Genomic DNA, 23,857 nt, shown 5'->3' with positions numbered 1-23,857 from the left:
GTGCGACTATGGGAAACCAGTGATTTTCCGCTGCCTCCAAATCCCGTGCCTTCTCTCATTGTTTTTTCACTTCTCAATGCTTTTTGCAGCCTGGACGTCTCATATCTTCATGCATAATGGTCGGCATGGGCGCGGTTTTTCGTTCCGGTTGGACGCGTGCTTTACGTCACTGCGTGTACTTCTTTTGTTCTTGTTCTTTTTCTTCTCCGCCGCCCTTTGAAATTGCAGCAAATAAAACCTATCGCATTTCACGAAACGTAGAGCCTGAGAGGCTATTTTCCGAATGTCAGAAAAAGGGCATCTTACGCGATTTTCCTTTTCGACGAGTCCGGATCGCTATACTATGGGTGGCATACACGATATTCCTCCAAGGATCTTACACATCCCCGAGAAAACCACAGCGCTGTCTCGTGTTCAAGTGGCTTCGATTTTATAATTCTTCTTACGATCTCGGCCTGTCTTCGATTTCCCCCTTAAAGTACACGAATGAAACTCTCAAAGGGCCCTTTTGAGAGCACCGCTTGCCTCTGGCATTATGCCGATTCGAGAAAACAAGTTTAACCACTGCTCTAAGCGGAATTTGGATTTAATGCAATGTTTTTCGGGATATCGCCGACAATTCGGCAAGCCTGACAACTGTATGAGAAGCACATTTGCAGATCCACAACTACGTATCAAAATTAATATCCCGTTCATTGATCCACTGCTATTCGGTCAACGAAAACGGGAAATTGTGTACTGGAGATGTAGCAAATGTTTCGTTACTAATAACCTTTCAAAATGTTTTCAGTTTTGCATTCATTCTACTGGGTATTTGTATAATTAGTGACTAGCTATAATAGATTGATTCGCGTGCTTGGGATTTATCATTACGTGCAGTATAAAATAATTATAATATTGCTTTTGATTGCCGACCATCAGATTTGCGAACTGCAAAGTGTTGTCACTTTAAACTTCGGGATTATCAGTAATATTGTCGTCATCAATTACGACTTGAATATTAGTATCTTTTTTTGCTGAATATAGTCTTTTATATTTTTGATTTCAATAGCCTTATCTAGGTTTGGTAAAATGTGGCGCCAAAATATTTTTCTCTTTTGGTGTTTAGGAAGGTGGGCCCACTGAAACGAAAAACTCTTGAATGAGAAAAGTTTATTTCCATGGCCTTGAAAGCACTGGAAATTTGGCAATTCCTTGAAAACTCTTAAACTTCCTTTTTTATTTTTAATAAGCATCTTCGCACATTTCATAGCACAATATTTGTCATGCCGTATATGTAGCAGGTGGCATATCTAATGTGCCCATCGCCAACTCAGAAACGGCAGGTGCAGGAGAATAAGATCAAAAAGGTATGTTGCGTTGAAGAGGTCAAAACATTAACAAAAAGAAAAAAAAGAAAAGGAAACTAGAAGCCGCTCTTGAGGAAATAACAGTTACAGCAGACTCATAGGCAGAAAAGGCAGATGCAAATAGTGACATGGCATGCATCAAGTCAAACACCCTTAGGAAGACTGCCAATACTATGGAGCAGGAGACAGCGGACATTCATATGAACATTCAAAAGCAGTGAATGCAGGTACAGTGGAATTCGGGAATACTGAAGTGATAATCTATGCAACTCCAAGTAACAATGATCGAAAGTTCTCTGGAAAGAAAATAAAATAGCAGCCGTGTTTTTAATGTGTGCTACAATGATGTTAACATTTCGCGATTGTTTTTATCCATTTCAAACTTCCATCCTCCCCCAAAAAATGTTAATGAAGTTTTTGACAGACAATGTTGTTATTGAAAATTCACAGACATAGCCTTGAATGTCCTTAAAGAGCTTCGAATTTTTGTCATGTAAACGAGCATGAACCCCGTTTTACGTTTGCGACCTAATTACTCTAGTGCGCTTGCTCGTAGTACGAATAATTTTTTAAAGGCAGAACCCCTGTCATAATTGGGCGATCTAAAAGCTTCGCACGAAAAATAAGCGTAAAAGACATTCAATATAAAGGGGTAGTTATTGCGTGTGCTGCGCCTACATATACTTCATCTATGGGCCATTCTTGTAATGAATGAATGAATGAATGAATGAATGAATGAATGAATGAATGAATGAATGAATGAATGAATGAACTTTATTGGAAGTTTGACAGTTTCCTTCGGGTGAGGTGGAGGAAGAGGGAATTAACTCCTGTTTTTTTCCCAACCCCCATTCTTGTAACTAAATAATTTAAAAATTTGCGCTCGCATGACATAAAGGGCATGTTATAGCAGCTACACCGGAGGGCTTTAGAATTTGAGTCGTCTGCGGCGAATTCATTGGGAACATTTCGAGTTTGGGCTACGAAACTGAGGCCTCCGAGAAACTTTCCATACTTTTGATTGGGATGGCTTGTCTTTTTTAGACGTTCTCATTGAATCCATGGCACCCCACTCACTGAAAAAAAAAACTATTTGGCGTGTTACTATGTCTCCTTCCTACGGGAATTCGTTTCCTTTCGTGCAGTTTTTTGATTCACGTGCCATCTTCAAGTTTAAAGTCTCAGGCTTGATGGCTGCTGTCGGGTATATCTGATCACCCCGATAAGATCTGAAAACCGTTTACAACACCTCGCAAGAGAACGTGGACTGCCGCAAAGCTTAACAGCGCACTTGCATTAAAGGAGAAGCAGCGCAGAAATAAGGTTGACTTACTGATGCCAACGTCAGATTATTGTCTCTCTTATCAGCTTTACGATGTTGGGGCTCGAGACCTACTTGTGCCTTCAGCACGCCAGGGGTGTCATCAACGATTATACAAATAATGCTGTTTTATGCCATGCCACAAATACGCGCTGCAGCGCATCAGCGCGTGTCTTATTGACGTGGTGCCACGCCCTTCCCTACGGAAAGAGTGGGTGCGCAGCTACACGTCACTGTGAGCCTTCTCTGTGCAAGGGAGACCACGCGACGACGTGCCCACAAGCCACGCCATGACACGCTTCAACGCGTACGTGTGATGAGGCTTTTAGAATTTTTCGCAGAATGGCACGTACGAATGCGTTTCGCTGTCAATAACTGACGCAGCAGCGTACATTGGTGTGGTCGCGCATGATGTCATACAATCGACGTGAAGTACGCCCTGCCGTGAGTGCACGTACCCGCATTGAACGCCTGGACTGGTCTGTCCAACTGAATGACACCGAAATTGCCACAAATCGACAGCTTCTTGTTTATTCTTTACAAACTACCTTGCCTGTGTTGTCGGACTGTCTGATAGTGCACAATGTTACCATTTCGGATGTGAGAAAGTCATTTGAAGGTGCCACGGACATGGAAACCCAACAATTTGTAGTTTTCAGCTAAAACTAGGAGTAGGTGGTCTACCATGCTCATACAGATATAAAAATTGGGGCGTGAAGCGACAATATTTCAATCCAGAACAAGCGCTAAGATCATCGGCTGACAAAACCGCGCACCGCTGGCGACCAAAATTTCGCATGGCGTGTGTGACATTATGTGCTGCAAGAAATGGACCCATCGTTTTCTACCGAAATTTTAGCCACTGCTGCACATCGTTTGATTTTTGTGTCAAGCTAAAGAGAGCTTAAACATCTCGATTTTACGCGCAGCAGACCACGGAAGAAAATTCCCGCTATCTTCCCAAAGGGGAACTCTGATGGGATGCAAAGCAGCAGTGATGCGCGTGGGTGGCGTCATGGGTTGAATGGCGCTAACGCGGGTGCTGTGGTGGGCAGTGGAAGAATCACTTGAAGCGATGACTGGCGTAAGTTTGCGATGGTTGGCGTGTCAGGTTTATTGCGCTTGAACCGACGAGTCGGCGGTGTAGCGAGCAGGGGCCACGGTAGCGGCAGCTGTTGCGGGCGAATGGACAAGGCGGCAGCTGCGGGCGCTGCGGCGAGCTCGTGGCAGGCGCGGGAAACAGTAACGTTGGTGCGCAATGCGAGGGGAGTATGACATCAACGCGCAGCTGCGGCATGACCTACTTGGCAGCGCTCTAACACCTGCGGCGAGGGGAGCACGTTTAGCGCATTGGTACGGACGCACAAAGGTACAGCGTTACACAGGCTAGTGAAAGAGCTGCTTCGCAACTTATATCGTTCACCGGAATGCAGACGCTGGGGCAGCTAGCTGCTTGTTACGTATAAGGCTTGTGTTCGCCAGTGCTGCCTGACTTTCAGGCCACCCGCGTGTTTAATAATATATTTCATTATAATTTAACCACCCAGCCAAGCGTGGTAGAATTTCACCAGCTTATCAGTGAATGTACCCAAACAACACAGATTATGATCATAAATCGAGTGACATGGCTTCGTTAACTCCTCCTCTGCCATTCTGCTCAATATTATTGCCATGTTTGATTTATTTCACCGCAGTTTTTTTCTTCAATTACTTCATTTCTGTGTAATGAAGTGTCATCTTTTGTGTCATCATGTGTGCTGTCGCTGCTGCATTGTAGAGGTGGCTGCAGACCTTCTGTCAAGTTGCTTGTGTCTCAAGCAAGTTTTACCCACAGTCTCCTCAATCGCTGATGGAAATGAAGAAGTTATTATTATTATTATTATTATTATTAATATTATTATTATTATTATTATTATTATGTTACGATAAATCACTAGCACCGCGCAAGGACCAAGTTCTCAGAAGCACAGAGTAAGATAAAAACGACTTACGAAGAGAACTTTCTCTCTCGTTAACTAACTGGAACGATCATGATGTGCGTTACCTCAGCAGGTAATAGAAAGATTTAGTCACTCCTCCGCAGCAGCCGCACGGACGCAGCCTGCTCGTCATTTGCAATGGTTGGCCGCGTCTGTATACCGCTGCTACGGATGTGCAACTAAATGTGTCTATTGTCAGGGCCTTTTCATAGCACGTTTTGACGTTTTGTGCACAAGTGTCCTGACAGAGCACCGGACTACCGGTGCCACCTACGCCTTCTATATTTTCTCAAAAGAAGAAATACCAAAATAATCTACATACAAATTGCCTATGAAAAGACGAAGGTACGGTAGTAAATGCATAGATACTATAACTGTATTTTATTTATTAGCGCCCCGTACGACGTCTGTCACCGGCTTTTTGACGACCAGAAAGCAGCGGACATTAAATTCGCTGCGAATGACAGGCCTTCTCTTCCTTACTGCGAATCTCCATTGACTCACAGCCGATCTCGCCACCACGTGGAAGTAAGTTATTTTTAGCCCCCCTATGGATGCTCATTAAGCTCGCTGTTCAAGGCATGCGCGCCACCCAGCACAACGGGGTGACGTTCGCTTCCGATGTTTCCACGTCTGTCTCGCGCCCTAATAAAGATAAGGCGTTGACATGTACGGTCGTTGCGGCATCCACCCCTCCCTCGGAAGCAGTCGTAAAAAAAACGCTGCATGCCGCTGTATGCTCCAAATGCGTTCGGCCTTATCATTCCGAGCGCAACGTCCTAGGACCGGTCTCGAAATCCTTTGTGCAAGCATCCGATGGACGCGACAATTTTTGCAGTGATACTTCTCTTTTCCCTTTGCTCTGATGTCTTGTTGTTTTTATTCGTGTATTTTAGTGACTTTTTTAGTGATTTCTGTGAAAGTGATGTGTTTTTGTGTAGCTAAGAAAACACATTAGCCTTTGAGCGAGCAAGTGTGAGCTGTCTTGCGCCATGAGTCCGTGCGTGGTTGTCCGAGTACAATGTTTTCCGCAAATACGGAGACCATCGGACTCAGAAAGCTCAACTATCTTCTCAGACATGTTTGACAATTCAGAGCACTGTGTTGTTTTCTATGGCAAAGAGGTAAGCTGTCACAAATGAAGATCACTTGCCTCCAAAGCACATTAACTATATATGTGCTGCATGACCATGCCTCTTTGTGCTGCATGACCGTGTCTGTGCTGCATGATATGTGCTGCATGACCATGTCTGTCTGTCTGTCTGTCTGTCTGTCTGTCTGTCTGTCTGTCTGTCTGTCTGTCTGTCTGTCTGTCTGTTCACCCATCTAGTGAACGCTTCAAGTACCGCCATCTCAAATCTTTTCATCATATATTCATTATATTCAAGTACCGCCATCCAACAGACATTCCAAGGACTAAACGAGAAGTGGAATGGCCAGACTAAAGGAGCGGTACGCGTGCACTGTTTTACGGCCTGCGCTTTGTGTCAAGTTTTCACCTTTCACCGCCGCTAGTTCATGACAGTGCGGCCAGATTCTCGCCAAACCTTGCTGAAACCAAGGAGGTTCAAAAAAATTGCCGAAGCGGAAATTATCGATCACGAGTGAAGCCGTACCCACCGTAAGATGGTAGCGGTGGCAGCTATCTTACTAGGGGCAGGACAAGCTATTGGCATTCGGTGACTGAGAAGGAGCCGCACGCCCAGCGACTTTAGCGCGGCAACCTTTTCTCGTCAGGTAGTGCTGAAAATGCGTCATTCTGTTATTAGTTTTTTTAGTAAGCCTCAATATCTACGGAAATTTTATTGGAGATTAAGTCACCGACACTTGTCTCTGCAGGTTATTTAATCAGAAATAACTATCCCATGATTAACGTGCACGGGTTTCCTCCTCGATTCACATCTAAACGCATGCGGCTGGTCAGAGGCGAGGCGTCGACTGAGGAAAAGGAGAAAGTAGAGGGTAGTGGGTTGGCTCGAAGCGCCCCCACATGCAACAAGCTGTGAAGAATCTGCCCTACTCTTCCCTTTTTGTATGCACGGGTCGTAAGAGAGTGCGCGCGTGCCACTCCTCTAATCCGGCCGTGGAAGTGGCTACTTACTACTACTACTACTACTACTACTACTACTACTACTACTACTACTACTACTACTACTACTACTACTACTACTACTACTACTACACATCAGGGACGTACGACGCATGGCTCAAGGAGCTTCACCTCTAAATAAGATGGAGCCTGCACTCTCGAGACCAGATCCAAGTGTCGCGTTTACTACAGCTTTCGTCTGTGCTGCGAACTAGTAAGCAACCTGGCGTACCCCACTGGAAAATCAGGTGTCTCGAACAAGAACTAAGAAGGTGCGATTAGATCTTACTACAGTGGCTGACTTGATATGGCGTTATCCCATCGAACATGTTCTCGTGAGTTCAGGTTTTCACCACAGGGTTAGTTACTTGTTCATTGCACGTATCCTAAATTCATATAAATGTTGGTTTGTTGTCGACAGGAATTTAATTTGATATATTTTAACGTTTGATTAGTCCAGCCCTTTCCCGACAAAGTGAGCACGAAATGATCGAGCTTCATCCTTCGTCAATATTATATACGGCATACCTTATAGATTCGGTTCACTGCAGCTTATTGTTCTGAAAGCTGCCTGTCCCTGTAAAGCCTCCCACGCAATTCTTTACGAGGTTATTAAAGCTGGCTGTCCGTGATAACATGTCGTAAAACTGATCGCCAAAGAAACCTACTGCTCAAACAGGAACGCAAGCTGCGCACACTTCCACGAGATCTATCCAGAGTTTTCTCTGTATGGCTTTTATGCGAGTGCTATTATGACGTTATACTCCGGAAGGCGTGCGCCGCGTTTCGGTACTCTGACGACACAACCTCATTTGGGAGCTACAAGCTCCAAAGAGCCATGATAGTGTGCGTCTGTAGCGCTTCAGCTTGTGCAGGGCCGGCGCTTTCGGGATCAAGAGACGATACCTTGATGACCTGCTTTGACCATCTTGCGCTCACTAGATGCATGCAGAATCGATTCCCGAGGCAAGTTTGCGTCAGCGTGGATGGTCATAAAATCGTAGTGTATTATCTCCCCTCTTGGGAAGGTGTGTTGGTTGCAACTGCTAGGGGGTTCCTAACATAGGCCTAAATTCACGGTGGTGCATGTCGTGCTGTATGGTTTACGAGCGTATACCATGATTTTCGTTTACTTTTTCTCATTCTAGAGGTTTTAAGAGACTATTACGTTTTGGCCTTTATTTATTTCCTCAAAGACTACACCTCACAGCGAGGCACGATTTACTGGTCTATGCACTCAGTTCCTTGAGCGGCCACCTCGTTTTTCTGAGGAGAACGCGACGAAGGAAAAAAAATAATCTCCTTTTGCAGGGTTCTTTCAAGCATGGACAAACCAAAAGTGGCAGAATGGGTCAGGAGGGCTTGCGCTACTTTTCAGTATATGTAAAATCTAAACGAACAAGACTAGCAACGTTGTTGATTGACCAACGCGTACCAGATATTCAATATTACAACTGTTTTATTGAACTTATTCTAGAAGGGCTATGTGCTAGCTAAATTATTTTGAATTTTATTTGTATATAAGCTACGGGTCGGTGTACACCTCCCTATAGTTACTCACACAGTAGAAAAACGCCTAGACGGGTGATATTCATGTACTCGGCGACAATATTTCTCGGCATTTCAGCGTTGGCTACAGAGCCAAATTGCGTGCATTCTATCACAAGTAAACGTAGTTGCGCAATAGCACCCCTGTTTTTAACGTGAAATATAAACGTTCCTCCTTTATTTTCTACGTGTAGCCATTCTATACGAGAGGCAGCACACACCAGCAACACAGTTGTATCAATTATTTACCTTACAGCATCTTCGAACACACGAGAAAGTCCCGCTTTTTTACACGTGCACCTCATACGCCTCTGCGTCTACATAAAACCTTATTGGTGTGCCCCCGTCACTTTCTACAGGCTTACGAGACATGCGTCAAAGCGGACTACTTCACGTAGGGCTACACGTGCAGGAGCTTTGAACCTGTAGCTTTCTCTTCAATGGCTTGTCGCCTGTTGCACAGCTCGAACGAACGCAAACTGATGCCTACTGTCGGTGCAGAGGTCTAAGGCGACGCGGCAGCCCCCCGAATATTCGAGGAAATAGTGCGAGCGGTTACCGCATAGAGGAGCAATAGTGCATTATCGACATGTATGAAATCACTGTATCGGTTATTTGATAACTTAGCGCAGGAAGAGGACAGGCAACCCACAACAAGACCATTTTATTGAACAGCCACTTACCGAAAGCGTACGTCCTACGAGCAGACCGACTATAGCAAAGCTGCGAGCGTCATAGAGAAATGTTCATTCCTGATGGCTTAGTTGTCATAGCGCATCGCTATACTTAGTGTCACGTCTTTAATTCACTCTTTCTGCGTTCTCCTCCACCATTCGGATACATACCGCTACATCACTTTGATAACAGCGAAGCGAAGTATACGTATATAGGCGGATGCACGAGGTGGCCACACTTTATTGCTATTCAAGCCAGTGACGAAAATTGCACCTATTGATGATGTCAATAAGCACAATTATAATTTTCCCAAGTATGAATAAACATCACTTTCGGTGATGTCTTGAATTCTAGTAAGGTATTCACCTTACATGGGAAGAACCGTGTACACTAGGTGTTGACGTAGTCTACAGTTACAGCGACGGACCGCCCGATTCCGGACTTGAACCCGATACAACAACGTCGGGATTACGCACCTCTCATAAAGACGGCTTGATGAAGTGGCACAGTGGCCGGGTCGCTCTAGTCTGAATCCGTGCGGCACACTGGGGGCAACTCTGAGATTCCCTCTAACGTCTGGTTCAGACCAGAACGATTTGACCCGTGCATACGCTTTCGTGGTGGCGTTCGCTGAAGATGAACTAGTTCGCCGATGGATAGCGTGACAGCTGACCCTTATGCATGCAGTGCCGTGGTGTGCAACCACTGCGTCACACGCGAACCACTTATCAGGTGAACGACGCTGTTTGAACAGGCGAAGCGCCCACTCCTGCGTGGGAAAATAATTTGGAAAGAAAAAAAAATACACATAAATTAATAATGCTTCTTGAAAGTTTTGCATGGGCCAACGTATGCTTTGTTTCGTCACGTAAGTTCTATAGCATGCGAACTGCATTGTTTAGATTAAACTGCTTAGAAATAACTTCAACAGTTAAAGGTGTTTCTTTTATCCCATAGAACATTCAGTTGCTCCCAATTCCACATCCATCTCTTTTACTTTTTCCGTTCGCTCGCTAGACTTCAAAACCATGCAAGAGTTCTTTCTTTACTCAACGAGGTTGTTTTCTTTTTCTTGCCAATACTTAGACTTTTTGTGAAAAGCGAAACAACAATGGGAACGGACGATATGAAGGCGTTCTCCAGACGACTTAATGGCGTGCTTTGTACGCCCTCTTTTGGTACCAGTCTTTTGTGAGAATAAAACCTTTTGTTACCTGTAAAATTCGGCGTAGGAATCTTTTCACCGCGATGGTGCTTTAATGATCTTTAAGGAATTGCCCTGTTCAAGCTATTTAACGTTCATTTTGCCATGTCTGCGAACTTATGTTTCTTCGCTCATGCGCACACCTTTCGCAAGTTTTGGAGGAAGAGGAAAAATGAATTTTATTAATAACAAAAAAGCGCCAAGTTTAGGCAGCCGGGACTATAGGCCTCCCTTAAGGGAACGTCAAAGGCTTGCCTCGACGCCGTCTCACGGGTGTAGAGCTGTGTTTTTATCTTAGGAGTTCACTTTTTCTGCTTTCATTTCGCACCACAGAAGCAAGGAGTAAAGAAAAGAGGAAGGGAGGAATGGAGAGAGGGAACGAAGGAAAGAAGGAAGGGAGGAAAAAAGAAAGAAGGGAAGGAAGGAGAAGGGAAGGAAGGAAGAAAGAAAAGAAGGAGGAAGGAAAAGAAATAAGGAGCAATCGAGGGAAGGGAGGGAGGGAGGGAGGGACAGGAGAGAATACAAAGGGAAGGATGTTAACAAAGTGAGGTAGTGGGTTAGTTGGTTTTTCACGACTGAAAAAAAAATGCGCTTGTACTGTCCACTTCACTTCTTGTCTCTTCCCTAACTTCGTTCTCCGCAGCAACTGTAGCGTAATTTCTTCAGGCTTGGTAATCACTGTGGAAGGACCAGTATGCTACCGTTCACTGGATGAGGGATGAGAAAGTTTTACAAACAGATGGAGAGCAAGAAACCTGCAGAAACATAGGAGCTCGTGGTGGGATTTTTCACATGCTTGCCGTGTCTGTGGAAGAGTGTAAGCTTGGAGGATAACGCTGAATGGCTACATCTTGAATAGAGTTTTCTGAGTTCCCTTTATCCACCATGCAGTCAAAAGGTGGTGTGCGCTATGCTTTGGTATGTTTCAAATACCAGTGACGAAACAACACAGTACAACGAAAAAGAACGGCACGGGACCCAGAGTTTATCCTGTGGCTGCTGTTTATGTATGTCTAGTTGTGCTCACGTTGATGTTCGAAATGCGCACTGCTTTCAACACACTCGTGTTTTTACCTTACTGCAATTTCTCCCGCCTTATTTGTGCGAGCAAGTGCAAGTGAATGGGAAAAAAAGTGCAGCAGATAACCTCATTTGTCGCGTCTTCATGCATTGAAAGTGATATTTGCCGTATTTCACTCACTGCAGAAGCCGCAATTAGCCAGCATTGAACTTAACTATGAAACAAAGGCTGTGTTACACTTCTGCACAGGCTCGCAGCAGTGTACGTTGAGAGCTTAAAAAGCAGCATGAAGCCGATGTTGTCCGAGAACTGAAACGCATGTGGTTGACGCCTATGTGAAGTCACGCCACCATGCGTCGAGAAGAAAACGCGAATGAAAACAAAAAAAGTAACAGTAATTTATCTGGCATATTAGGAGCGAAGCTCCAAAAGGCGTGGGTCGTGCATTTATTGTATGTAGCAGCCCGCTCTCGTTTCAGCCTTTGAAATGTCCGCTGGATGGCGGTACTTGTATATGATGAATGTATGATCAAAAGATACAAGATTGTGGTATTTGAAGTGTTCACTAGATGGATGGACGGACATACATACATACATACATACATACATACATACATACATACATACATACATACATACATACATACATACATACATACATACATACATACATACATACATACATACATACATACATACATACATACGTACATACGTACAGACGCATGGATGGACGGATGGATGGATAGACGGACGGACGGATGGACAGACAGACAAATGGACCTGGCCAACGGATGATTCACGGTTTGCCGATAAAACCCTTCGAAACTTCTCTCCGCTCATCAATATTCACTCGATAGTTACACTGTAATTTTTTATATTCTGATCTCCGAAAAATTGAATTGAACAATTGAATGAGCAATCGGAAGAGTGTCTGGCTGTGCGCAGATGACCATACTGACGCGATCAAAGCATCTTGCTGAGCCACCATCTTATCAGGATAAAAAGAGTAGCCTGCATCGTTTTTGTCTCCGACGCCGTCATATCAAAGCCTGTCAATTTTGCCGGTTACGTCAGAAGTGGAAGGATACTTAAGATGGCCGCTGTTCCAATACTACCTGTCTGCTAGTATTATAACAAACCCACTGGCTGACATTACCCAGTGCTAACCACTGCTGGCTGTGTGTAACTAAATGCGTCTGCCTAGGTGCTCCTTCTTTGCGAGTAGATATGGTGAGCCAGTCCACCCGTAGTCATTTGTTTACCTTCATGTGCTGTTCTCAAGATAGGACCTCTTATTTTAACGTGCAGCGCGATAATTTACACAGAGAAAAGTGAGTGGAGGCACAGAGATGCAGAGCGAGAAACATCAGCCCTTCGAAAGTGACTGGTACATAATAGAAAGTTGAATCAACATTTCTGTCGCATCAAATTCAGGCGGCTAGAGGCTTTACAAATCACCGAGCAACTCAAGACTTTGTAATAGAGCGCCCTACAACCATGTACCCTTGTTTCACGACGATTCTTAAGTACTACAGGGAAAATAGGCCGCTTCATCTACGCCCCATAACAAGCTGAGCATTGCGGTGGCGACAGCGCTAAGAAGAATACAAACAAACGCTTAAATAAATCTGAACACTCTTGACCCGATCTACCCCACGGCGTACAGAGACATATGCGCGTGGTGTGGAGCCACCCCAACACTCTTTCACATTTCGTAGGTGTGTGCGCAGAGCACGACGAAGAACACGACACCAATGACACATGGAAGGAAAGGGAGGTGCTGCTATTGCCCAGCCCTGGTGGATCTGCTAAAACTGCTCCACAGAACTGAAAAGATGGCTCGTGCCAATGGGGTCCTGCCATAGGGGCACTATCCTGCCGGACAGACTATGCTCTTCACCCTGTATATTCCTTGGGGCACTGAAGTTCTCGCCTTTCTGGTTTATGTATATAATAATGTTCTGTACTACTACTACTACAACTACTACTACCGTGACAATGTAGCGGCTACAGTGCTATACATTATTCTCGAAGGTCGTAGGTTTGACCCTGGCTGCAGCGGTTGCACTTAGATGGAGGCTAAATGCTAGAAGCACGTGTACAGTAAAATGTCAGTGCGCGTAAAAACACCAGATCGTTAAAATATACAGAGCCTTCCACTACGGCGTGCCTCTTAACCATATAGTGGCTTTGGAGCGTAAAACCACGTGTGTAATTGTAACTATCGTGCCCATGAAGTCCGTTTTCGACAAGGTTTGTAAACATAAACATTAGTTCTCGCGTTACCATTGGTGCATTCCGATCGTTCCGAGCAAGATATGGCATCTACAGACGTAGTTGGTCTGGCATCAAAGGCAGCCTAGGACACGTCGACATTGTTCATGTACGGAAGTGTAAGGAATCGTGGGTGGTAGCAGGCAAGTGCCATTCATCGTGAACTTTGTTTACAGAGCAATACTAGAAACACAGACTCAGTGAAATAGCAATATAAAGCGAAAATACGGCGCCGTTTTTTTTCTTTTGCTCCTTCCTTGTGTCTGTGTGGGTGAATCCCAGCCAAGCGCCCTTCTTGCCGTCTTACAGGAACTGTCATGACTCATGACTGATACCCATTGCTAATGTGTGCCACTGACGTGAAAAGTGGAAGGAAAATGTAAGCGAGGAAATTCTCTAGCTACTACAACACAGCTTGTGAGCCTGATATATATATATATATATATATATATATATATATATATATATATATATATATATATATATATATATATATATATATATATATATATATTGTCACGCGGTTGTGACACACGCAGCACTTGAGAGGAAGCACACCGGAGTCAGGGCGATGTCGGGCGAACTGTTTATTGGGCGAACTTGTGCCCAGCAAAACAAGGCCAAACACAACTCACAGCAACAGCGGCGTGAACAGTCGTCGGTCGACGGAAAAGAAAAAAAGACTGACTAGTGGCGCACTGCGCCGGCTTTTTATACACGCGTCATATCTCGTTCTCGATTTATTTCTGGAGCTCCTGAAGTTACTAAAATGTGTGCGTCAAGCATGCAAAGTTTCAAGAATGATCCACACGGTTCCAGAGTGGCATGCAAGATAAACGCGGCCTGCGTTGCGCTTAACAGAAAGTGATAACAATGCTCCCCGCAAACAATCACAACGAGCGCGCGTGTCACTGGAAAGTGATAGCGGCTTTCTTCGTAAACCAAAAGAACCGCACGTGTCAATATATATAACATTACTGTCTCACACTCACACGTATACACACAAACACGCATACGCACACATGCACGCATGAGAGCGTTCCAATAGGAGCCCTTTAGACGGGCCAGTAGATCGCATGAAGCCCAGTAGCGCTTGCACAGCCTTCTTCTGCGACATTGAGTTTGCACGATGGCGCAATAGAGACTGGTAATTTAACTGGTTTAGTGTGTTACGAACAAACTGAAAGTGACACAGGGCATTTAGAATAGTTTCTTGATCTCCGCAGTGTACGCAAGCGGCGGGGTCGGCCAAGGTTATGCGAAACGCATACGCACGTGTAGATGCAACGACGTGCACAGAAGAGTAGCGACACGTCGTTGGAACCTTGCTGGAAATTGAAAGCTTAACATTGGATCAAAGTTGGCGCGTCAATTTAGAGACCAATACACATAAGTCGGCCAGAACTTTGGTTCGCCATTACAGTGGATAGCCAGCAACATGTTGGATGTTAGTAATGGCAGTACACAAGACTCTGCTTCTTGCACGATACGCGCCTCTGTGCGGGTGGAAAGTCGCGTGGGAGTCATTTGAATGGCTATTCTGAAACTACGAGACCGAAAATGTTATTACACTTCTCAAAAGTTTCTTTCTCTTCATATTGAAGAGGTAAGCAGCTTGTTTGCCCAATAAAATATCGTCAACATTCAAGCAGCTCTGTATAGCACGTAAATAGTTTTACCAAGGTCAACAATCTTGTTTCGTACCTGACCCATACAGGTGTCTCGGCATCGTTATTGAAGTAATTCGTGGGCGAACCGTCCTGGCCTGCGACATTGCAGGACGAAACTTGGCGATAAATAACAGTGTCGCAAAAACTAACTGTAGCTCTCGCACTTCTGCAAATGACCGCGAAACGATCGTCATTGTCACCAAGTGGAATTGCGCAATATATTCCCTCCTACTCTTGTATTCCACAGCCATCTTGTTGGTGTGTCGTAAAACGCAGCTGACACATTTTGTCTTGGCCGGGTCGTGGCTTTGCAGCAGCAGAGGATGCAAGAAGCCGATTTGACCCAGCGCCACTTTTTTTTTCATTTTTTGTTTCCTCGTCTACAAGCACCGTTTTAAATAGTGTCATAAAAATGTTTACGATGATCGGGTGTTCGCCCTTTGTTTTTCAGCTCCTAGATGCGGCAAAGGTATTTTTCCGCTACGTAAAAATGTTTGCTCTTGTTCTTACGTGAACCCTTCCTAGTGAAACTAAATCCTTTGAAGTTCACTGCCGTGCCTTGGCGGCGTTCGTGTTTTCGCAGTATACCTCATGTTACAAAGCCGCCGTTGTTCTGTTGTTCTTGTAGCATCCCACTTAAATTCGTCCTTGAGAGGAGACAAACTCAAGTTTTAAGGCATTTGTTCTCGCGCCCCATGTCATGAATGTTTAGCTTTGCCAGTTGTCCCGTTGAGCTTATAAGTACCATGCTTCTCTCTCGAATGCACAGGTACTGGGTCCTTTTGTTTGAGAGAAGTGAAACGCAGGCAACGCATGCGGGAGCATCTCGTGGACGACTTTTTTTTTTCGTGTTTCACTTTATTCCACCAACACATCGAATATGACCACTGTGCGTAGGTTACAGCTACTAGAAAGCTCAATATAACCACCTAAAGTACCCCTGTGTCATCCAACCATGTTTGCTGACCGTAACTTTTGGCCACGTTGAGAGCAATGGCCAAGCATATTCCCCATTTTAAATAGCCATGGGGCTATTTACAGAGGCGATAAGCAATTTTTTGATAAAGTTATCCGGCAGTCCACAAACGTCGTCTAGCTGCTTCACCAAAAAAGAAGCAAATAAAGTGCCCGCAAGAGTCTAGTACACATGGAGAAAAAGAGAGAGACAAAAATAGAGATATCTGACAGTGACTGAACTGCGGCGACCAAGTTAGAGCCCCTCCCTCTCACAGCATTCATGCCAAAAGGCCAAACGGCCGCGCACAGGAATTCGTCTTCAGCAACAATCGCACACTAAGACGGGACAGCTCAAGACATTCAGGGTGAGGCGAATGCCATTTCAGTGGGCAAAGCTCGCTAGCATTCGGTGAAGCTGCGGCAAACATCTGATATTTGCGCCCAGTGGTCAGAGCGGCCGCTGGAGGGCTTCAATATCGTATAGACGCTGGGAGGCGTCTATGCGATATATTTGCTTTTTTTTTTCCTCGGTTTTTCCGGTGGCTTCCCTGGAATTTCTGTTACTGCACGCGCCTTAGTGTGGCGCTCGGGCCTTCGAGAGCGTGCGTGGGTTGGCGCAGTGACGTCTAGTTTGTGCGCCCCCTAGCTGTCGAGTCGCCGGATGCAGCAACAGCTGGTGACTTTCGGCTCTCTTGTATGAGTAGTCTTTCCTTCTTTCTTTCCTTCTTCCTTTCTTTCCTTCATCACTTTCTTTCTTTCTTTCTGTTATTTCGTTCATTGCATTCTGTTTACCGACACACTGCCTACTTGGTGACGTTAAAAAGAATGGCATGCTGCAAGTTCTTGCAGCCTGAGCCGGGAAAAAAAAACTGTGGGGAATAAAAAAAGACAAGCAGTAAATCTGTCTTGCACGGGCGAACAACCTTTCCATCAGGATCTGTTATCATCACCGCGGTTCGAGAAAACAGAAAAAATAAAAATAAATAAATAAATGGACAAGGGCTCAAGACTACATCGAAAAAGCTCCTCACAAGTCCAGCCGTCGACTTAGGGTTCCCGAAGTATTCTTGACTCGCTTCAGCACGTTTTCGGTGGGCGCAGGCCAAATACAGGTTTTATCGCTTATTCTTTCCCACTCTCGTGTTCATGTCTCAGTGCAAAACTCTGGCTCTTGGCGCCTTTTTGCTTACCTAAGGTTTCGCGTTTTCTTGTTTCCCGCTCAGCAATTGCGCTGATTCTGTTGAATGTGTTTCTACAAGCGGCGCGTTCTGCTGGAAAAGGCGTGTGCGTACATTTAGACCCTGCAAGTTCGTGATTGCCCCCGGAAATTCTGGGAGTATTTAGCGAGACAAAAAAAAAATAAAGCTCTTCCAATGGGTGAAGAGGGGAGACTCAAACCTGCTAAGCTGTTTGTTTGTTTCTACATTTATGGTTTTCTTCGTTGTCGTAGTCAATTTTTTGCAACGTCATCACTTCCCTTTTGATAATATACTGGCCACTCATGTGGACGTCAAGTGACGTATCCACATGAAAGGAATACGTGGCTACACCAGACTTTCCTTTATTTGTTTCTATTGATGTAGCATAAGATTGATGTAGATGACTTAAGAACCAAATCAATCGAACGGATAATTAGGCCGAGATGAACATAGTGTCTATAATTGTTGTCATCAACTTCCAGGTATTACTCGTACAGAAACGCCCAACAATTTGAGCCGGGCAGCACTTTTGGTCGTAGCTTCATTGATGAATAATCGAACTCGCGATTCAAAAGTTGTGCGCTCGTACCCGACCAATGGCAGGGGAAAGCCAAAACTAAGGTTTTTAATTCATTTAAAATTCTACTATAATCACTACACTGCAGTTAAAAACAGGAATAATTTCTTCGCACGCTTTCCTGGGACGAATGATGCTCTCCCGAAGGTCGTGGTACTGAATATCTCAGATATATATTGCCCATATACGAGACATGAGAAAGGCCTTCTTCCAAATAAAAATGTCATCTACCACTTGGTTCAAGCTCAAATTTTTCTCAGCAGTATCGCTGCTGGCAAAAATATTTTCTGATGTATTACGTGCCGAAGCCACAGTATGTTTATAAGACACGCCCTATGGGTGGGCTGATGAGAATAAGACGTTTGCTGGTATAACGTGGCACCAGAAAGAAAGCGACTGGGTTGATTGGCGGAAGATGGGAGAGGGTTTTCAGTGGGCGTAGTGAGGATGTAGATGTTGTTGATGATGATGGAATCCCAAAACAACAATACGATTATGAAGAACGCTGCAGTGTACGACCATAGTGCTGAAACCATGGAGTTGTCTAGTATCTTACACTCACCGTAGCTTAGGTGCACAGGGTTGTTACAATATACACCGATCGAATTGCAACCTCCGGGGCTAGGTATTAAACTGGGGCCCTCAGGTTTAGCGGCCAGCACCGTGACAGCTGAAGTCCCACTAGAGACCTCAATGTCGCATTCAGTACGACTATCGAAACCGTCTACTGGCGAACTAAGTGATGAGTAGGGTTGGAAGATACACAGCGCCACACCTCGTGTAGCTTGCTATCCTGCCCGTGGCCTATCCCACCCGTCCTGTCCTCTATCCTGTCTTGCATATATCAAGCATTAGCCTAAGACATTGACTCCTGCCCACCCAGTCTCCTATAGTGTCCTAGCCATATCGACCGTTGGCCAAAGACATGGCTCATGTCTTTTACCTTGCTCAATATGGTCAATGCAAGGCAGTGCACAAGATGGACTGGATAGGATATGGGCAGGATACAAAAAGTGGACAAGGCCTGCCGTTGTGTCTTTTCCTAACCTTTTAATTGGTGTGTGCGCCAGTAGAACGTATCGCAGGTAGTATTCACCAGAACCAGCTGTCACAGACGCCAACGCTTAGTGCAGCTATTATACGAGTATATATACAAATTTCACCTGGACAGACTATTTCATACAAAGCACCCTGTCGGCAGGCATGAAACACAAAAGTCGGTATGAATCACAAACGCTTTGTAAGCAAATCAAATTAATTTAACCTTCTGCATTTGAAATGTACGAAAGCATCCTTAAAAATTGGTTCTTCTAGACACACTTTCTGCCATCTCTACACCAATTATGGTACACCTCCTCAAAGGAGGCACCTTAAACGTCTTTGTGGAGCCTGCGTCGTGGATGCTGCGGCATTTTTTACGTGCTTGCTAGGGTGTTTTTGCAAAGGCACATATTTTGCTGGCACAGAAAAAAAATTTGACAGTAGTCATGTCATGAATTTAGAGTAGATACCTCTAGTGTTGCAGTGCTAAGTTTCGCTACAAAACTCTCAGAGTTACAGCAATGCGTAATTTGGCTCAGCTTTATTACAGAGAATGGTAATAGTGACATATCTAGTTGTGGGCGCGGAGAACTTTCTTATACGAGTCGTTGTGCCTTTTCACCTGATGGGTCAAGCCGCTAAGCCTGAGGTCGCAAGTTTGACTCTTAGCAGCGGCGACCACTTTTTGATGGAGGCAAATTTCAGGAACGCACCTGTTATTGAATTTAGAGGCATGTTGGATAACCCCAGGTGGTCAAAATTATTCCGTAATTCCAAAGTAAGGCGTGCATGACAATGATATTGTGGCTTTGGCCCACAGGTTACTTACAAATACGAGAATGCCGGGTATATTCTTTTGGAATGCGTAAAAAACGCAAATGAACGAGAAAAGTTGAAGAAACTAGAAAGTTTGAACAGACGCTAAATCGCATTACAGAAATTAGTAGTACCGCAGTCTGAACTGCATCGTTGAAAAAATGCGAACATCTTCTTGAAGGACTTAGTGGAACCTGGCCTAGATGGGCGCTTGTCATGAACAGCTACGTCTTGCTATATACAGAACGATCTGTTGGTCTGACATATGCACGTATGGATGCTTTATTCCACATGAACTCCTGCAATCGAACTGTCCATTGCCAGATTACTTTAGCTTGCTTTATTGCATTATATGTTTTTTTCTTTAGTTTTTCTTATTTTATAGTCGGCAACAAGTTCTTCTCTTTTTTAGCGCTGCAAAGATTAACAAAATGCAGTAGCCGAGGTGACATACACCTCAGCCTCTCCACATCAAGCCAAGTAAAAGACATTTAAACAGAGAACAACACAATTTCGATATCTTTAAAGCCTTTTTCGACAAGTGCTTGAGTACTTCACGCGTAATAATTAGCGTAAACAGTTTGCCCAATCGGCATCACTTGATAAAGTGCTTAACTTTGAAATGTGACAGCAAATAAATATATAAATTAATTATAGCTTAGTTATTATACTCCTCGCAAAGCTTCGCCAATACCCGCAGTAAAGCACGTGTGTTACTAAAACAAGGGTGTACTTATTATTGCAATAGCAATTATATGGACACTCTCGGCTGTATTTTGCCACCGGCGTCAGCGTCGCGTCACTCACCGTATATGTATACGTCTCTACATATATAAAAAGGCAAGAAAGGAACAAAAACGTAGAAAAAGACTACGGTGCGCAGAATCAAACTTCAGTCCTCTCAATCGTCGGTGCGAGTCGTTAACAACTGAGCCACCGCGGAGCACGTTCTGCGAAGTTCAAATGGCAAGCTATCTATATATACCACTTACCGCTGCTGACGGGAATCTCGGGGAGAGGCGACTATTGTGTTTGCTGCATTACCAGCAAGATGCCGCAATGAGCGCGCGTAGCAACATCGTCACGGCGCGGTGGCGCGTGCTTTCATCTCCCGCTCGCACTTTGCCCGCGAAGAGCAGGGGGTCGAAACTCTCTGGCATTCCCTTATCTCGCGGTGGGGAGGATCGTACGTCTTGGCTCGCTTTCGGCTTTTACAGTAACGATTCTGTTTTAGTTACCGGGCACACAAAGGTCGCTGTAATCATTACACAGTCTCCGTTTGCGAAAAGAGCGGGCTTTTCAGAGTTATGCGCGAAAAACGCGGGACATGTTTCCATCTGCCAGCCATTTCGCCCGTGACCTCCTAATTTGTTGCTATCGTGTTCATTGCTTCGCCTTTGCGGCAAAGCTGTGACTTTTTGTTTACCGGTAAAAGCTCCAAGCCGACTGGTCATGAGACAAACAAAGGCATTAGTTTCCCAACAAGCGCAGTGGTTTCAAATACCAAAGATGCGCACGTGGTCACCTGGAACTGAGTTCAGAAGGATCTTTAGAAATGATGGGATGTATGGATATGAAATTTTTATTGTAAGTCGTGATGTGCCGAACTCGACGCGCAGCGGGCCACTCCCACGTTGGGACAGTCAGGCCATTGCAAGCCCGACTGCCTCAACATGGGCCTTCTGCGTAGCCCACAGTTGATCTCCTACATCGAAGCTCTTGATAGCGGATAGCCACTAGTGTTCGTAAGATTGGTCCGTGCCCCGTAACAAGGGGCAACGCCAGAGCATGTGGTCTAAGCTAGTGAATCCGTTGCAGTGCCTGCATGAACTATTAGGAAAGTACATCCTGGCGAGATATAAGTGCTGTGTAGTTCCGCCATAAGTGGTCAGAAGATCACTGTTCTCCACTACTGTGGGCTGGTGGGAGAGTTCTCTGGGGTTGCAGGAAGGTTTACCTCTCCCTTTGGAGTGGGCCAGCCTGTTCAGCTTAGTAGGGCCTTCACTAATGAATGCCTTGTGAGCGGGCCACCACGGGAGAGTGCATTTTTTTGTTATTGGACGGCTTGTGTTTCTCAATATATATCCACTAGCATGAGTGGCTGAACACACCATTATGAATGGTGTGTTATGTTCATGGAGTGACATTTCAACGGTTGTTCTCAATTTATACGGTGCATCAAGAGCGACGAGTAGATTAAATTGCCATTACGCCGCTTGCATAAGGCTTGCCCTTTTGTTTTATCTCCTAGTCAGTACTGACTGACATATCTCCAGCTCTTCTGTGATGAACTGAAGTAGCGAATTGGGCTAGTTGGACCATTCTCATCACGATCAGAGCAAAGACATAACCCCCCCCACACACACACACACACACACACAAACAAACACGCGCGCGCGCAGAAAGGTGCATGACGCAAGCACTTGTGTAGTGCACTTCTTTTTGTTCTCAGGTTTCCTTTTTTTTTTGCGCTTATCACGATGAGCTTTGCAGTGTTCCAGCCCTGCGTGACGTAGTACAAGGTGTATACATGTTTTTTATTGTCTTTCTTGGGGACCTTCGACGAAAAAATTTTGGTCTGTCAGTCTGTACAATTGTCCGTTTGTCCGCCCTAAAGATACCTCAAACGGCACCGAACGGCCAACCCCATCCGCAGCGCCCACCAATATTGCAGAAGGTTTAGCGTTCCTAGTTGTGCGATGGTCAATTAAAAAAAGCAAATATTGCGCATATCGGAGGCGCCATAACAATATGTCTATGTTTTGTATGTGTGCCTTTATACTAGAAAAGGACACACTCAAAACACCCTAAGGACTGTAGCGTTAAACGCGCTGCGCTGACAGTGCAACGCGGTGCTCAACCAAGTGTTTCCAACTCTTTGCTACGACGGCACAGTGGTGGCACCTGCCCGTCGCTTTCCATTCTACACCTGATCACCTCCGTGACTGGCGCGCATCTTTTTCCGCGGTCGCGCGTTGCTTTGTTTTCGAAGATAACTGCCAGATGGCGCTCGTGTTTAACGTGCCTAGATGCGCTTGCTCGCCTCCGTTACACGCTCGAGGTACTCTAACGCAGCGCCTTCAGAATACCATTCACCGATTTTCTTGCGCAAAACATCAAATAAACGTTTTGTTCAATCTTTCTAAACGCAAGACTATCGTCTTTCGACGACATTTACAGTGTAACGTGTAGATCCGGGCCAATTTTTGTCACTTTCTCTCTTCATGTTTTTTTCTTTCTCTTTCTCGTTTCTCCCTGTTTTTCTGCCTTTTTAGTATGTTCGTTTTCATTAGTTTCTCTCTCATACATTCTTCCTTCCTCTTTCATTTCTTTCTTTCTCTCTCTGGTACTACTGATCTCTTTCCTTCTCTGTGTACTTCTTAGTCCTTCTCTTTGTCTCTCTCTTTTTTGCGCTTTTTCTTGTCTCTTTTTTAATTTTTCTGTCATTCTGTCTCACTCTGTCCTTTGCTTATTCTTTCTTTCTCCACCTTTGCTTGCCTTTTCCTCTCTATCTTTGACTACATTTCTATTTCTTTCCATATTTTTTTTTGTCTCGAGCTTTTTCTCTCCGTGTGTTCTCGTTTCTTTTTTTTTTACCCATCCGAGTTCCCAAGCCGGAAAAATCGGCATACGTGTTTCGGGAGCAAAGGACTATTTGAAAAAGAGCATGCAGATTGTGAGCAGAGTGAGAGCCGTTTTTTTTTATAATAAAAATTTGGAAGATTTCAAGTAGCTTGCGAATCGACGTCATGCGAAGCATGCGGAGGGATGGTTACCATGTTGTAATTTTTTGTATCGAGCGACATGTTATCAATTGACGCTAAATATATTTACAAATGCTGCACGCACAGACACATGCTGAACAGTTGCGGATGTTTATACAACCAGTTGTTTGCACTTGCGTGACGACACCAACAGGAACATGAGTATTACAACAAAAGCGCTAAGCTTATACGATGCGCTGGTGCTCACCAGGGTGGTATAGCCCTGAACAGCTCTGCCAAAATCAACTTTAGTGAATGGCACCCAACTACAATTCAAGTTAACCCGATATGACGGCTGTGTATTATGGGTACAAATGTCATCTTTATAAGTTGAATAAGTAGGCAAGCCCTGCAACCACCGCTGAGGTTT

The sequence above is a fragment of the Rhipicephalus microplus genome, unplaced genomic scaffold (genome assembly GCF_043290135.1).
Source record: "Rhipicephalus microplus isolate Deutch F79 unplaced genomic scaffold, USDA_Rmic scaffold_15, whole genome shotgun sequence".
NCBI lineage: Eukaryota > Metazoa > Arthropoda > Arachnida > Ixodida > Ixodidae > Rhipicephalus > Rhipicephalus microplus.
This window is presented reverse-complemented; position numbering follows the sequence as displayed.